The following is a 14,221-nucleotide window of genomic DNA, read 5'->3' as shown; positions in this document are numbered from 1 at the left end:
TGACACTTTTACAAAAACAAACTTTATTTGCACATAGTTTCTTGTAGGTTAGTTTTGCTGGAGATTTTTTTTTTTTTTTTTAAAGTGAGCTTCTAGACCATCAAGGTTGCAAACTAGGTTCAGAACTGAGATGGCCCCTGAGGCATTTATCCCAGGGAGTGGCAATACTGTGCTGGAGCAGGATTTATGGCCACACCTCACGGCTTAGGGGATCTCAGTTCCCAGGCCAAGGACTGAACCCAGGCCACCACAGTGAAAGCCTGGAATCCTAACCACTAGGCTACCAGGGAACTCTGTAGCAGGTTGTTTTTTTTTTTGGCTGCATTGGGTCTTCGATGCTGCGCACGGACTTTCTCTAGTTGCAGAGAGTGAGGGCTTCTCATTGCAGTGGCTTCTCGTTGCAGAACAAGGGCTCAAGGGCGCGCAGGCTTGGTAGTCGCAGTTTGTAGGTTCTGAAGAGCAGGCTCAGTAGTTGTGGCGCACGGGCTTAGTTTCCTTGTGACACGTGGGATCTTCCCGGACCAGGGATCGAACCCTTGTGGTCTGCATTGGCAGGTGGATTCTTAACCACTGGACCACCAGGAAAGTGCCCTAACAGGTCTTTATCTTAGTAATCAATAATAACAGCTGTTTACCAAAGGCTAACCATGTATTATAGAGTTGGACATACCAAAGGTTAACTATAACCATATAGAGTTGGACTATGAAAAAAAGCTGAGCACCAAAGAATTGATGCTTTTGAACTGTGGTGTTGGAGAAGACTCTTGAGAGTCCCTTGGACTTAAAGGAGATCCAACCAGTCCATCCTAAAGGAAATCAGTCCTGAATATTCATGGGAAGGACTGATGCTGAAGCTGAAACTCCAAAACTTTGGCCATCTGATACGAAGAACTGACTCATTGGAAAAGACCCTGATGCTGGGAAAGATTGAAGGCAGGAGGAGAAGGGGATGACAGAGGATGAGATGGTTGGATGGCATTACCAACTCAATGGACATAAATTTGAGCAAGCTCCAGGAGTTGGTGATGGTCAGGGAGGCCTAGAATGCTGCAGTCTGCTGCTGCTGCTGCTGCTGCTGCTAAGTTGCTTCAGTCGTGTCCGACTCTGTACGACCCCATAGACGGCAGCCCACCAGGCTCCCCTGTCCCTGGGATTCTCCAGGCAAGAACACTGGAGTGGGTTGCCATCTCCTTCTCCAATGCATGAAAGTGAAAAGTGAAAGTGAAGTCGATCAGTCTTGTCCGACTCTTAGCGACCCCATGGACTGCAGCCTACCAGGCTCCTCTGTCCATAGGATTTTCCAGGCAAGAGTACTGGAGTGGGGTGCCATTGCCTTCTCCATGCTGCAGTCTATGGGGTTGCAAAGAGTCGGACATGATTGAGCAACTGAACTGACTGAACCCTGTCCAGGCACTGTCATCTAAGTTAGCCTTTCCCCAAACTCAGAGAGGTGGTGTCACTTTATTCTACGGGTGAAGAAACAGGCTTGGAGAGGGAACATCTTGCTAAGTTATTTCTAAAACCCGGTGGAAGGTTGATACCCAGATGAGAGGAAGCGCATCCTAACTGCTGTGCTAAATTTTCTCCCAGGCTGCTGGAGACGGATTTTACCAGTGCTTGTCATTTTCTCACAGACTATTATCCATTGTCTGTGCTCAGCAACACCTTTCATGTGGTCACTCTCTGGTCAGAAAAGAAAGCACAACCTGAACTGACTCACCACTTTCCGGATCATTGGTCTTTCCTGCCTTGTCCTTCACTAACGGTCCACTTGCCCCTGTGCAGGTTAACAATGCTGCGATGGTGTGGTTTCCGAGCGTGTTACTCCCCTGGAGGTCATGGTTGACGTCAAAAGAAAGGATGAGCTTTCTCTTTCAACCTTTTCGAGGCACCTTTCAAAGTCTTTTCTCTTCAAACAGCATTGAGCTGGATTAAAAAAAAAAAAACTGATCTGACACATCTCATTTTTCTTTTTTTTATTGCTTTTATTATTCATTTAATTTTGGTTGTGCTGGGTCTTTGTTGCTGCTTGAGGGCTTTCTCTAGTTGCAGTGAGTGAGGTTACTCTTCGTTGAGGCGCTCAGGCTTCTCACTGCAGTGGCTTCTCTTGTTGAGGAGCACAGGCTCTAGAGTGCAGACTCAGTAGCTGTGGTGCATGGGCTCAGTTGCTCTGTGGCATGTGGAATCTTCCCAGACCGGGAATTGAACCCATGCCCCCGGATTTCTATCCATTGTACCACCAGGGAAGTCCTGACACACCTCATTTTTAAATAGTTGACTTTAGTCTGCATTTTTTTGCAATCCCTGATGTATTTGGATTTTTTTTTTTTACCTTTACCAAGGTTTTTTTTCCCCACGTTTCTCTTTTTTTTCCCCCTTTTCTCCATTCTTGCCTTTTGTTGGATTAATAAAGTTTTCTTGGTTCTTCCATTAATCAGAAGTAGTAACTTCTGTTTCTATACCCATTTTCTGTGGCTAGGTTAAAACCATGCATACTTAATTATATTTTTCTATATAAGTCAAAAGTTAATGAAACTGGTGATTCTTCTCCTCCACTAAAGATATAGCATGCTTTAATTTCCCTCTGCAATCTTTCTTCCTAACTTCCACATCATAGTTGTCTAGTATTTAAATTCTTGTAAGCTTTTAACCTCTCAATATAGCTTTATAATTTACCATCAATCAAAGATTAGATTTGCTAACGTGTTTTGTTGCTATTTTGGCCCACTACTGCCTCTTGCATTCTATTCCTCCTCTCTGATTCATTTTCTTTTTTGTTGAGGTAATACTTTTGAAGTTCTTTCAAGTCATTCTTTCTCTCTGATAGTCTGTAATTGCACTCTGATGTCTCCAGCAGAGGTGAGGATTTGTCTTTAATCATGTTGCTTGATATTTTGTGTATTCGTTCATTTCTGGAAACACTCAGCTGTATTTCTCCACAGGACAATGTCTTAGAAGTGTCTAGAGATGGGGACAATGTTGCAGAAGACAGTCACAGAAAGGTCTCTGTGGAGGGGATATGGAGCCAAGATATAAATGACAAGGAAGGCTCAGCCCTGGTGAGACAAAGTTCCAGGCAGAAAGAAGGGGTGATGCATGGGCTTGGTGAGATTCAGGAAATGAACGAAGGCCCATGGGATGGGGGCAGGGTGAGTGAGGGGGCTGGTGGCAGGAGATTCGACTGGATCAGAGAGGGAGGCAGGAGCCAGCGGGGTAAGTGTTCCTGGGCACTTCAGAGAAGTTGGTGTTGAGAGATGAAGGCTTTCTGTGTGAGCTTTTGTGGTAGAGACACACCATTGTTCACCAAAATCCCCTGATTCTTTTTTTTTTTTTTTCGGGCTGTCAGGAATACTATCTGCTGTGCCATTGGGTGTGGCTGTGTGACATAGTTATAAAGCCAGAATGGGAGCAGAAGTGATGTCCCTACTGCCTGTCCTGGCCTGCAAAACGTGCCCACAAGTTCTCCTCTTCCTCCTTTCTTCGCATCTGGTTAACTGAGATGGGAACAATCACAAGAGTGGTGAAAGCCTTGTGTTGAAGATGGCAGAGTGGCCTCTAGTTTGGGTTCATGAATGACTTCATGGGGCAGAACGCCCACCCCCAGCCTTACCACAGCCTTTCTGACCTGGAACCGCCTTGGAGTGCAACATGTGAAGAAAAATCAACACCCTGTTCTAACTGTGGAAAGCTGGTCATTGCAGCACAGCCCAACTAATACTGCCAGGAAGACCTTGGCAATGAAACCTGAAGTCCTGTGGGTCACAGGGGAGAGAACAGGATCTTTAGGGTAATCTGAAAGTATACAGATTAATAATGTGAGAGATGGAATGACTTGTTGAGGGACTCTGAGTTCAAGCCTACCATTTAACAGATGAAGCAATCATAGCCCAGAGAAATTAGCCGCTCTTTCCAAAGATACTCAGTGGTAAAGGCCAGATTATAAACCAGAATTCCTAGTCCAGAGTTGTTTCCTTTGGGATTGCAGGAAGGAAGGTGGGGAGACTTGGAGGAGTGGGGGTGAGAGAATCTCTTAGATTCATTGGCCACCTGAGGGCTATGCTTTTCACTGGTGCCTTTAGGACACCTCAGCAAAAACAGCCCAGCTGCCCCTCTCACTCTCTGGACAAGTGTGCTCAGCCTTCCTGTGGCTGAGGGTACTCAAATCCTCACGGTGGTGCTTTGGACTCTGGGTCAGTTTAGAGTCTCAACAGGAAATGGGTAATAATTCAAACTGGGTAATTGGAAACAGTCCTTTTATTAAACAACCCTCAAAGGTTTAAGGAGTTTAGAAAATCAACTAGGATGGAGCAGTGCCCTGGAACCATTGTCTCCTCTAAGGGGTATATTTATTGGTGTGGTAAAAAGTTACTGCAAAGTGAGTGGCTTAAAATAGCACAAACGTATTCTCTTACATTTCTAGGGGGTCAAAAGTGTGAAGTGGACCTCACTGGGCTAAAGTCAAGGCGTTAATGGGGCTGGGGTCCTTTCAGGAAGCTTTATGACTTTTGCACATTCTTTGGCTCACAACCCCCTTCCATCTTCAACGCCAGCAATGGCTGGTCGAGTCTGTCCAACGATACCATTGCCCCACTTCTGGGTATTCTGCTTCTCTCTCAGACATTTAAAGGATCGTGGTGATCACACTGGGCCAACCTAGATAATCCAGGATAACCTCCTTATTTTAAAGCCACATGATTAGCAATCTTAATTTCACCTGCAACCTTACTCCTCCCCTTGCTGTATAAACTAAGAGACTCACAGGTCAGGGAATTAGGGACATGCATATACTTGGGCACCATTATTCTGCCATTATAAAGAGGCAAGGCCAAGGGGTAGTTACTGGAACCTAGATGAGGTAGCTCTATGGAAAGAAAGGGTCACCTGACAGGAAAGTGACCTTTGGTGAGAATAGATCCCCAAATCAGAAGTGGGAGATATCTTCTGGCCACTTTTCTCCATGACCACAGTGGACCAGGAAGCCAAGGAAGGGCTTATTGTGTTAGTCGGGTGATCAATGAGGAACTAGGGTTGCTTCTATGCAGCGAAGAGAATTTGGGTGTCCCTTAGTATTCTTGTGTCCTGTAATAACCTTGGAAATCACAACTATAATCCGCCAAGGGCGAGAAAAAGCAGGAGTCTGAAGGTTTGGTTTACACCACCCAGCAATCAACCTTGACCAGGTTAAATGTAGTCAGGAGATGAGGACATTTAGAACGGAGGGCGGAGGAGAGATGATGATTATCAGTTAGGACCTGGGACCAGCTGCGACAGCAACAGCTCTTGTTTCTGACTCTTGTGTCTGAACTGCAGCTGGCTGCCAACTTTAAGGGACTCTGACTGATTGGACCCCATACCTCCCTACTGGGGAAGGGGTTAGAGCATCTTGTACTCACAAGAAATGGAGTCCCTACAATGTAGTGTGGAGTCAACAATGGAAACTGGTGAATCCGAGTGGTGCGAGGAGTGGGTTATATTTAACTCAAATCTATGTTCATCCTCAGATTTCCCCGGCACCGAGAGCCTCCTGGTCTCTACCGACACCACCAGGCGCTGACCACAGCTTTCTCCGGAAATGGTAAGTCCTTCACCCGGACTGCCCCCAGGTAGCCAGGCTGAACACCCAAGAACCCAGAGTTCCTGGCTCCTCCCACCACATCCGGACTTGGATGAAACGTCACACTGATTCTTACTGCCAAAAGGGCCACTGACAACACCTAGCACTGTTGGGGAGTTAGCTTCCTGTGGACTGAATCTTCACTAATGGAAAACAGGAGATGAGAGGGAGACTGGCAGACGAATCCCCCTTCCTCCTCCCTGCCATGGCTATCATGTCTCTCTGCAGCCCTTTCAGAGACGAACCATATGCCAGCCAGACATGCTTGCTGAGTACCCTGCTGTGATCTCTGAGGCTTGGCATAAAGTGTCAGCCAGAAGGACAATGCACCATTTCACACATCCTCATATTTCTTTGCTTTGCTTTTCCTTGTCTCAGCCTTGCTGCCTTTGTTTGCATTTCCTAAATGTAATAGTTAATTTTATGTTTCAATCTGTTTGGGCCATGGTGTCCAGGCATGGTATCAAACATTTTTCTGTGAAGAGATAAATTTATATATTTGGGAGGCTATTTTGGGGGTGAGATTAACATTTAAATCAATGGACTCTGAGGAAAGCAGACTCTTTCCCATAATATGGGTGGGCTTCATTCAACCAGCTGAAAGTCTGAACAGAATAAAGGGCCGACTTCTTTTGAGCAGGAGAGGGAGGTTTCTGCAGCAGACAGCCTTCAGAGGGAAAGACAGCATCAAGCCTGCCCTGGGCCTCCACCCTGCTGGCCTGCTCTGAAGATTTTGGACTTGTCAGCCCATAATTGCAATCGTCAATTCCTTAGAATAAATCACTTTCTATATAAATCTGGTTCTGTTTCTTTGGAGAACCTCGGCTAATACATTAAGTAAGACTTGAGCTCTCCCCTCCCTGCTTTAGCCTCTGTGTTAGAGGCAATCAGACCAAAATAAAGTCCCTGCTTCTCATGGATCTGAGGCCTTACTTCCCTCCCCACGTGGATACTAAAGCCTCAGACGCTGGACCCTACGGGTCTGTCTGCAGGTCCAACACTCCACAGATAGCCCTAGTTTCTCCTTCCTTACCTGCTAGCTTTGGTTTCCATCTTTCTTTCTGAGAGTTGAAAATTTCCTACTATTTATTTTTATTATTATTTAATTTTTTTGATTTAAAAAATATTTATTTGGTTGAGCCAGGTCTTAGCTGTGACATGTGGGATCTTTAGTTGTGGCTTGTGGACTCTTGTAGCATATGGGATCTAGCTCCCTGACCAGAGATCAAACCTCTGCTCCATGCACTGGGAGTGCAGATTCTTAACCACTGGACCACCGAGGAAGTCCCTCCTATATTTATCATATTCTTATTGTTTTACCATAAAATTCCTTTTTATTAATTTCCTTCCTCAACTACATATTTCTAATATTACTATATGTTATTCAATATCTCTCTGTATTTGTCCATAGGAGGGTCATCCTGGCTCTGTCCAGCACATCAATTAGAATTCCTTGTGTAATTTGCAGGTTGTCTTTTACACAGGTATAACAATATAACATATGTTATTTAATGAAAACAAGCTCCTCATACATGTATGTATATGAGCCTCATACTTTCTTTCACATGGGGATTTAATTTTCCTGACCATTACACTAGTGTTAGATATTTAGATTGACTTTTATTTTTACTATTATGAATCATTTTATGATGAATATATTTATGGGCAAAGCTCTTTTAAGTATTTAGTATTATGCCCCTAGTATAGATTCCAAAAAGGAGAATCACTGCATCAAAGAATATAAACATTTAAAAATCCAAATCGTTCTCATCAATTATGCCTTCATGTAACTTCACTCTAGACATCTTGATTGAAGTTTGCATCCACTTGTCTTTTCTAACTTTGATCTGTTCTCTAAAGTGAATTCTTTAGCTAGCTACTCTCATCCATTAAAGATTTCTTTTTACTGGTGTAAGTCTCAGAGGGCAGGCATCTACAAGTTTTATCTTTCTGGGTCTAAGGACAGAGTCACGTTAATGAACAAATATCTCACATGCTCTTCTGTAGCTATTGCTTTGGATTATGTCTTAATGCCAAGATAATTGTGTGGACATTTACTTCAACTTATTAGATAATCACATTGCAGCAAAATGGTTAGGAATCTGGGGTTGGACCTGCCTGGAAACAAATTATAGTTCCACTGCTCACTTGCTTTGTCACTTTGACAAATTGTTTACACTCACTGAGCTTTAGGTTTTTCATCTGTCAAATGGGAGGAAAAATAATTAGATCAGATCAGTCGCTCAGTCGTGTCCGACTCTTTGTGACCCCATGAATCGCAGCACGCCAGGCCTCCCTGTCCATCACCAACTCCCGGAGCTCACTCAGACTCACGTCCATCGAGTCAGTGATGCCATCCAGCCATCTTATCCTCTGTCGTCCCCTTTTCCTCCTGCCCCCAATCCCTCCCAGCATCAGAGTCTTTTCCAATGAGTCAACTCTTCGCATGAGGTGGCCAAAGTACTGGAATTTCAGCTTCAGCATCATTCCTTCCAAAGAAATCCCAGGGCTGATCTCCTTCAGAATGGACTGGTTGGATCTCCTTGCAGTCCAAGGGACTCTCAAGAGTCTTCTCCAACACCACAGTTCAAAGGCATCAATTCTTCAGCGCTCAGCCTTCTTCACAGTCCAGCTCTCACATCCATACATGACCACTGGAAAAACCATAGCCTTGACTAGACGGACCTTTGTTGACAAAGCAATGTCTCTGCTTTTGAATATGCTATCTAGGTTGGTCATAACTTTCCTTCCAAGGAGTAAGCATCTTTTAATTTCATGGCTGCAGTCACCATCTGCAGTGATTTTGGAGCCCAGAAAAATAAAGTCTGACACTGTTCCACTGTTTCCCCATCTATTTCCCATGAAGTGGTGGGATCGGATGCATGATCTTCGTTTTCTGAATGTTGAGCTTTAAGCCAACTTTTTCACTCTCCACTTTCACTTTCATCAAGAGGCTTTTGAGTTCCTCTTCACTTTCTGCCATAAGGGTGGTGTCATCTGCATATCTGAGGTTATTGATATTTCTCCCGGCAATCTTGATTCCAGCTTGTGTTTCTTCCAGCCCAGCGTTTCTCATGATGTACTCTGCATATAAGTTAAATAAGCAGGGTGACAATATACAGCCTTGACGTACTCCTTTTCCTATTTGGAACAAGTCTGTTGTTCCATGTCCAGTTCTAACTGTTGCTTCCTGACCTGCATACAGGTTTCTCAAGAGGCAGGTCAGGTGGTCTGGTATTCCCATCTCTTTCAGAATTTTCCACAGTTTCTTGTGATCCACACAGTCAAAGGCTTTGGCATAGTCAATAAAGCAGAAATAGATGTTTTTCTGGAACTCTCTTGCTTTTTCCATGATCCAGCAGATGTTGGCAATTTGATCTCTTTTTCCTCTGCCTTTTCTAAAACCAGCTTGAACATCAGGAAGTTCATGGTTCACATATTGCTGAAGCCTGGCTTGGAGAATTTTGAGCATTACTTTACTAGCGTGTGAGATGAGTAAAAATAATACCTAACTCAAAAGGCTGCCATGAGAATTAAATGAGATAATGAACCCAAAACCTTGGATATACACAAAATAAGGCACACAACCAGTTCTCACAAGTGTAGCTGTCATTAATAAGCAGATTTCAGGTTCTGATGGCCTCCCCCTATGGCCCTTGTATCCTGACAGCATATCCAAACTCCACCAGGGCACTTTTTGTCATGCCCACTTTTTGCTCCTAACAGCACTTTATAGATTAGCTAAGTATAACATTATTACCTGTTTTCTTCTATTTTCATTTTAGTCTTTTAAAAATTGTTTGTTTTTTAAAAATTGAAATATTACAGATACTGCTGCTGCTGCTGCTAAGTCGCTTCAGTCGTGTCCGACTCTGTGCGACCCCATAGACGGCAGTCCACCAGGCTCCCCCGTCCCTGGGATTCTCCAGGCAAGAACACTGGACTGGGTTGCCATTTCCTTCTCTAGTGCATGAAAGTGAAAAGTGAAAGTGAAGTTGCTCAGTCATGTCTGACTCTTAGCGACCCCATGGACTGCAGCCTACCAGGCTCCTCCGTCCATAGGATTTTCCAGGCAAGAGTACTAGAGTGGAGTGCCATTGCCTTCTCCAACAGATACTGCTAAAGTCCTTTAAAAATTTTTTTAAATATGGTTCAATAAACTTAAAATTTACCATCTTAATCATTTTGAGTATACAATTCGTTGGTATTAAATGCATTCATAATGTTGTGGGACCATTACCACCATCCATCTTCATAGCTCTTTTCATCTTATAAAACTGAAACTCTATACCTGCTAAACAATTAATCTCCATTTCTCCTTGTCCTCAGCCCCAGGCAACCACCCTTTTACTTTTGGTCTCTATGAATTTGACTCCTCTAAGAACCTCACATCGGAGAAGGCAATGGCACCCCACTCCAGTACTCTTGCCTGGAAAATTCCACGGATGGAGGAGCCTGGTGGGCTGCAGTCCATGGGGTCGATAAGAGTCAGACACGACTGAGCGCCTTCACTTTCACTTTTCACTTTCATGCATTGGAGAAGGAAATGGCAACCCAGTCCAGTGTTCTTGCCTGGAGAATCCCAGGAACGGGGGAGCCTGGTGGGCTGCCGTCTATGGGGTCGCACAAGGTCGGACACGACTGAAGCGACTTAGCAGCAGCAGCAGCAGCAAGAACCTCACATAAGTGGAATCTACAGTATTTGTCATTTTGTGACTGGCTTATTTCACTTAGCATAATGTCCACAAGGTCTGTTCATATTGTCACATATGTCAGAATTTCCTGCCTTTTTTAGGCTGAATAATATTCCACTGTATGTGTAGACCACATTTTGCCCATCTGTTCACACTAATTTCCCTTTGGCAACACTCCCACCTTTAACCCTTCTTCACACCTGAATTATACAAACTCAAGAACTTAGTATTCTTTCTTCCAGGCATTTTTTTTACCCAAATATTTGTATTCACAGAAAATGCATAGTATTATAACTGTATGACAGTTTATATAATTAATATCAGACTGCATATAATATTTTGCATCTTGTACTTTTCACTTAATTTTTAAAAAATTTACTCATGTTGATCTATACAAATCTCGTTGCTCTATTTTAATACTCCATAATTTTTCCATATTACAGGTATATTTCAAGTTATATTACCTATTCTCCTATTGATCCCCAGGATTTGAGCCCAGTAACTTTGATAGCTTTCTACTACCTTAAAATACATTAAAAATATTTTGTCTAGTTTTCTTAGTCCTGAGAGAGAGAGCTGATCTTGGCTTTGTTTGCAGCTTTTTATTCTGCAAACCAAAAACACAAGAATATGCTCCTGGAATTCTTTACAATAAATGTCACAGAAAAGTAAATAAATAAATGCCACAGAAAAATGTCAAAAAATTTTCCACCCAACAGATAGAGAGATTTGAAAGAGAGAGAAAGAGTGAGAGAGATCCAGTTACATTTTTTTCCTTCAGTTCAGCAAAATTAGAATGAAAATAGCTAACTGTATTAAGCATTTAATAAGTGCTAGCCATAAATCTTGATGCTTTAAACATTGTTGTTGTTCAGTCACTAGGTTGTGCCCAACTCTTTGTGACCCCATGGACTGCAGCACCCCAGGCTTCTCTGTCCTTCACCATCTCCTGGAATTTGCTCCAACTCATGTCCATTGAGTCCGTGATGCCATCCAACCATCTCATCCTCTGTCATCCCCTTCTCCTCCTGCCTTCAGTCTTTCCCAGAATTAGGGTCTTTTCCAGTGAGTCGGCTCTTTGCATCAGGTAGCCAAATTATTGGAGCTTCAGCTTCAGCATCAGTCCTTCCAATGAATGTTCAGGGTTGATTTCCTTTAGGATGGACTGGTTGGATCTCCTTGCAGAGAGTCTCTTGGACTGCTTTAAACATAGTAAGCCATAAATTTCATTTAATCAGCACAATAATCCCTTGAAGTAGGATTACTGTATTATCATACACAAATGAGGAAACTGATGTGAAAATGACAGGAGCAGTGTAAAGGGAGAAAGTAGCTGATTAAACAGTTAATACAACTAAGGGATTGTAGGTAAATAAAGAAGGATGGGAGAGACCCCTGTAAGTTAATAATAACTCAAGAAAGCAGGCCTGCTTAGCAATGAAACCATGCAACAGAAGCATGAGCTATGCCCCTAAATAATAAAGCAATAGTAAAGCAGGATGTGACCTGAGACCCACATCCTGCCCAGTAAGCTTAATAAGTTAATCACCCCTAGGACATGCTCTCTGCACCCATAAAAAACAATCATTTATGGAAATGATGATATTTTATTTATTTTTTCTTTTTCCTTTGTCTTTTTTTAAAATTTTATGTTATTTTATTTTTAACTTTACAATATTGTATTGGTTTTGCCATATATCAAAATGAATCCACCACAGGTATACATGTGTTCCCCATCCTGAACCCTGTATAATATCATATATGAAACAAGTCGCCAGTCCAGGTTTGATGCACGATACTGGATGCTTGGGGCTGGTGCACTGGGACGACCCAGAGGGATGGTATGGAGAGGGAGGAGGGAGGAGGGTTCAGGAAATGATGATATTTTAAAGTGAAAGACCCTCAACATACTGAGACCTGAGATAATTTTTCCATAGTGCATGACAGTCCCAACTTGACCATGTTGGGACAAGAAAACTCCCTTGTCCAACCTGGAGGAGGCACTGGTGATGAAAGTGTGACATCTAATCAAGAATGAAGAAGGTGGTCTTTTCCCCCTCTCCACTTTTCCTTTGATTATAAAACTGTAGCCCACTGAGTTCTTGGGGCCCTGCATCCCCTTGCCCACGCACTTGTAAGCCTCACAATAAATCACTATCGTTTTGCCTCTTCTGAATTCTTTCTGTGCTGAGACTTAAAGGACTGGAGTTTCTCAAAGCCCCTCAAAATGGCACCTAGCGGTTTCAAAATAACTTGCCCCACTTCTCACAGGGTGTCATAGGTAGAACAAGGATTCAAAAACAATAGCAATCTGGTTCCATAGCATTTAATCATTTCATTACACTGCCATATTGAAAGTAGAATTAGAAAGAAAGAATGAACACTTGCAAATTAAAAGTCAAAGAGACAGTAAGATGATCCTACGGCGCGCACGCACGCACACACACACACACACACACACACACACACACACACGCAGGAAAAAGAAAAGCCTGGAAGGCTCAAAGTATGTTTACTGGAAAACCAGAAGACTGATTACTAAATGAAGGCAAATGGAGAGGGAAGGTATAGGAAGCAAGAAGCAGTGGTAATTATTGAATTCTGTAAAATGTTTTGGTAAATGTGTTTGAATGGACAGTAAATTTCTTGTTAATATACTTGTGTTGTTTTGAAGGTGAAATAAAATCTCTAAGCAAATGGTATCCAAAATGGGGTGCTTGCACACCAGAGGGTTAGCAAAATGATCTCTGTGTTCAGAAAAAAAAATTAGAATTTTTACCTTTGTATTTCTTTTTTATATTTTTAATATTTTATAGTTTGTGTAATATGTTGATGTGATACATGTATATAAACTAAAAATAAATGAAAACACAAACACTACAGCTGTATTCTCAAAGTTTTCTGATTGGGTGTTTGGAATTTTTGAAGACCATTATTCTAGACAAAATAACAAAGAGGATTGGGTAGAGGGTTATTCAGTGATCAATGAAAGTATGCTAATTTGGGGGTCTACTCTGTGGAATGTAAACACTGAAAAATTAGATTTCATTAGAAAATTTTTTGGCTATTTATATGTTAAAATTTAAGGACACTTACCAAAATTAATGTAAAAAGCCATAGTTTCTGAACAGAGGTAAAAAGATGAACCTTTGTCAATATGACATTAGTCAAGAAAGAAGCCAAAAATTTAAAAAGCAAAGAATAAAGAATAAGAACGGGCCTGAATGATAGCCCCTAAAGATGTACCCACATCCTAATCCCTGGAATTTGTGAATGTGATTTATTTGGGAAAAACGTCCTCGCACATGTAATGAAATTAAGGATCCCAGGACTTTCCCTGTGGTCCAGTGGGAATCTGCCTTCCAATGCAGGGGGCGTAAGTTCAATCCCTGGTTAGGGAAGTAAGATCCCACCTGCTGTAGAGCGACTAAGCTCCTGCACCTGTGAGTACTGAGCCTGTGCTCTCTAGAGCCTGCACGCCACAGCTAGAGAGAAGCCTGCTCACTGCAGCTAAGACCCAATGCAGCCAAAACCCAATGCAGCCAAATAAATGAACAATTATCTAAAAACAATTAAGGATTTCTAAATGAGATCATTCTCAATTGTCTGGGTGTGACCTAAGTCCATTGATAACTGTCCAGCAACACATGGAATAAGGAGTTGATGGTTATATCTACTGAAGACAGAGGCAGGATGGAAGTGATGCAGTGAGAAGCCTGTGGATGCCCCTAGCCACCAGAAGCTGGAGGAGGCAAGGGATGGAATCTCCCTAAGAGTTCCTGGAGGGAACTCAGCCATGCCAACTTCTGATTTTAAACTCTGGCCTCCAGAACTGTAAGAAAATAAATGTCTGTTTTTTGAAGTTTGTGGTAATTTGTTAGAGCAGCCCCAAGTAAACATATAGTTGATAAGC

Source organism: Bos taurus, chromosome 10, assembly GCF_002263795.3.
Source record: "Bos taurus isolate L1 Dominette 01449 registration number 42190680 breed Hereford chromosome 10, ARS-UCD2.0, whole genome shotgun sequence".
In the NCBI taxonomy this organism is placed as follows: domain Eukaryota; kingdom Metazoa; phylum Chordata; class Mammalia; order Artiodactyla; family Bovidae; genus Bos; species Bos taurus.
This window is presented reverse-complemented; position numbering follows the sequence as displayed.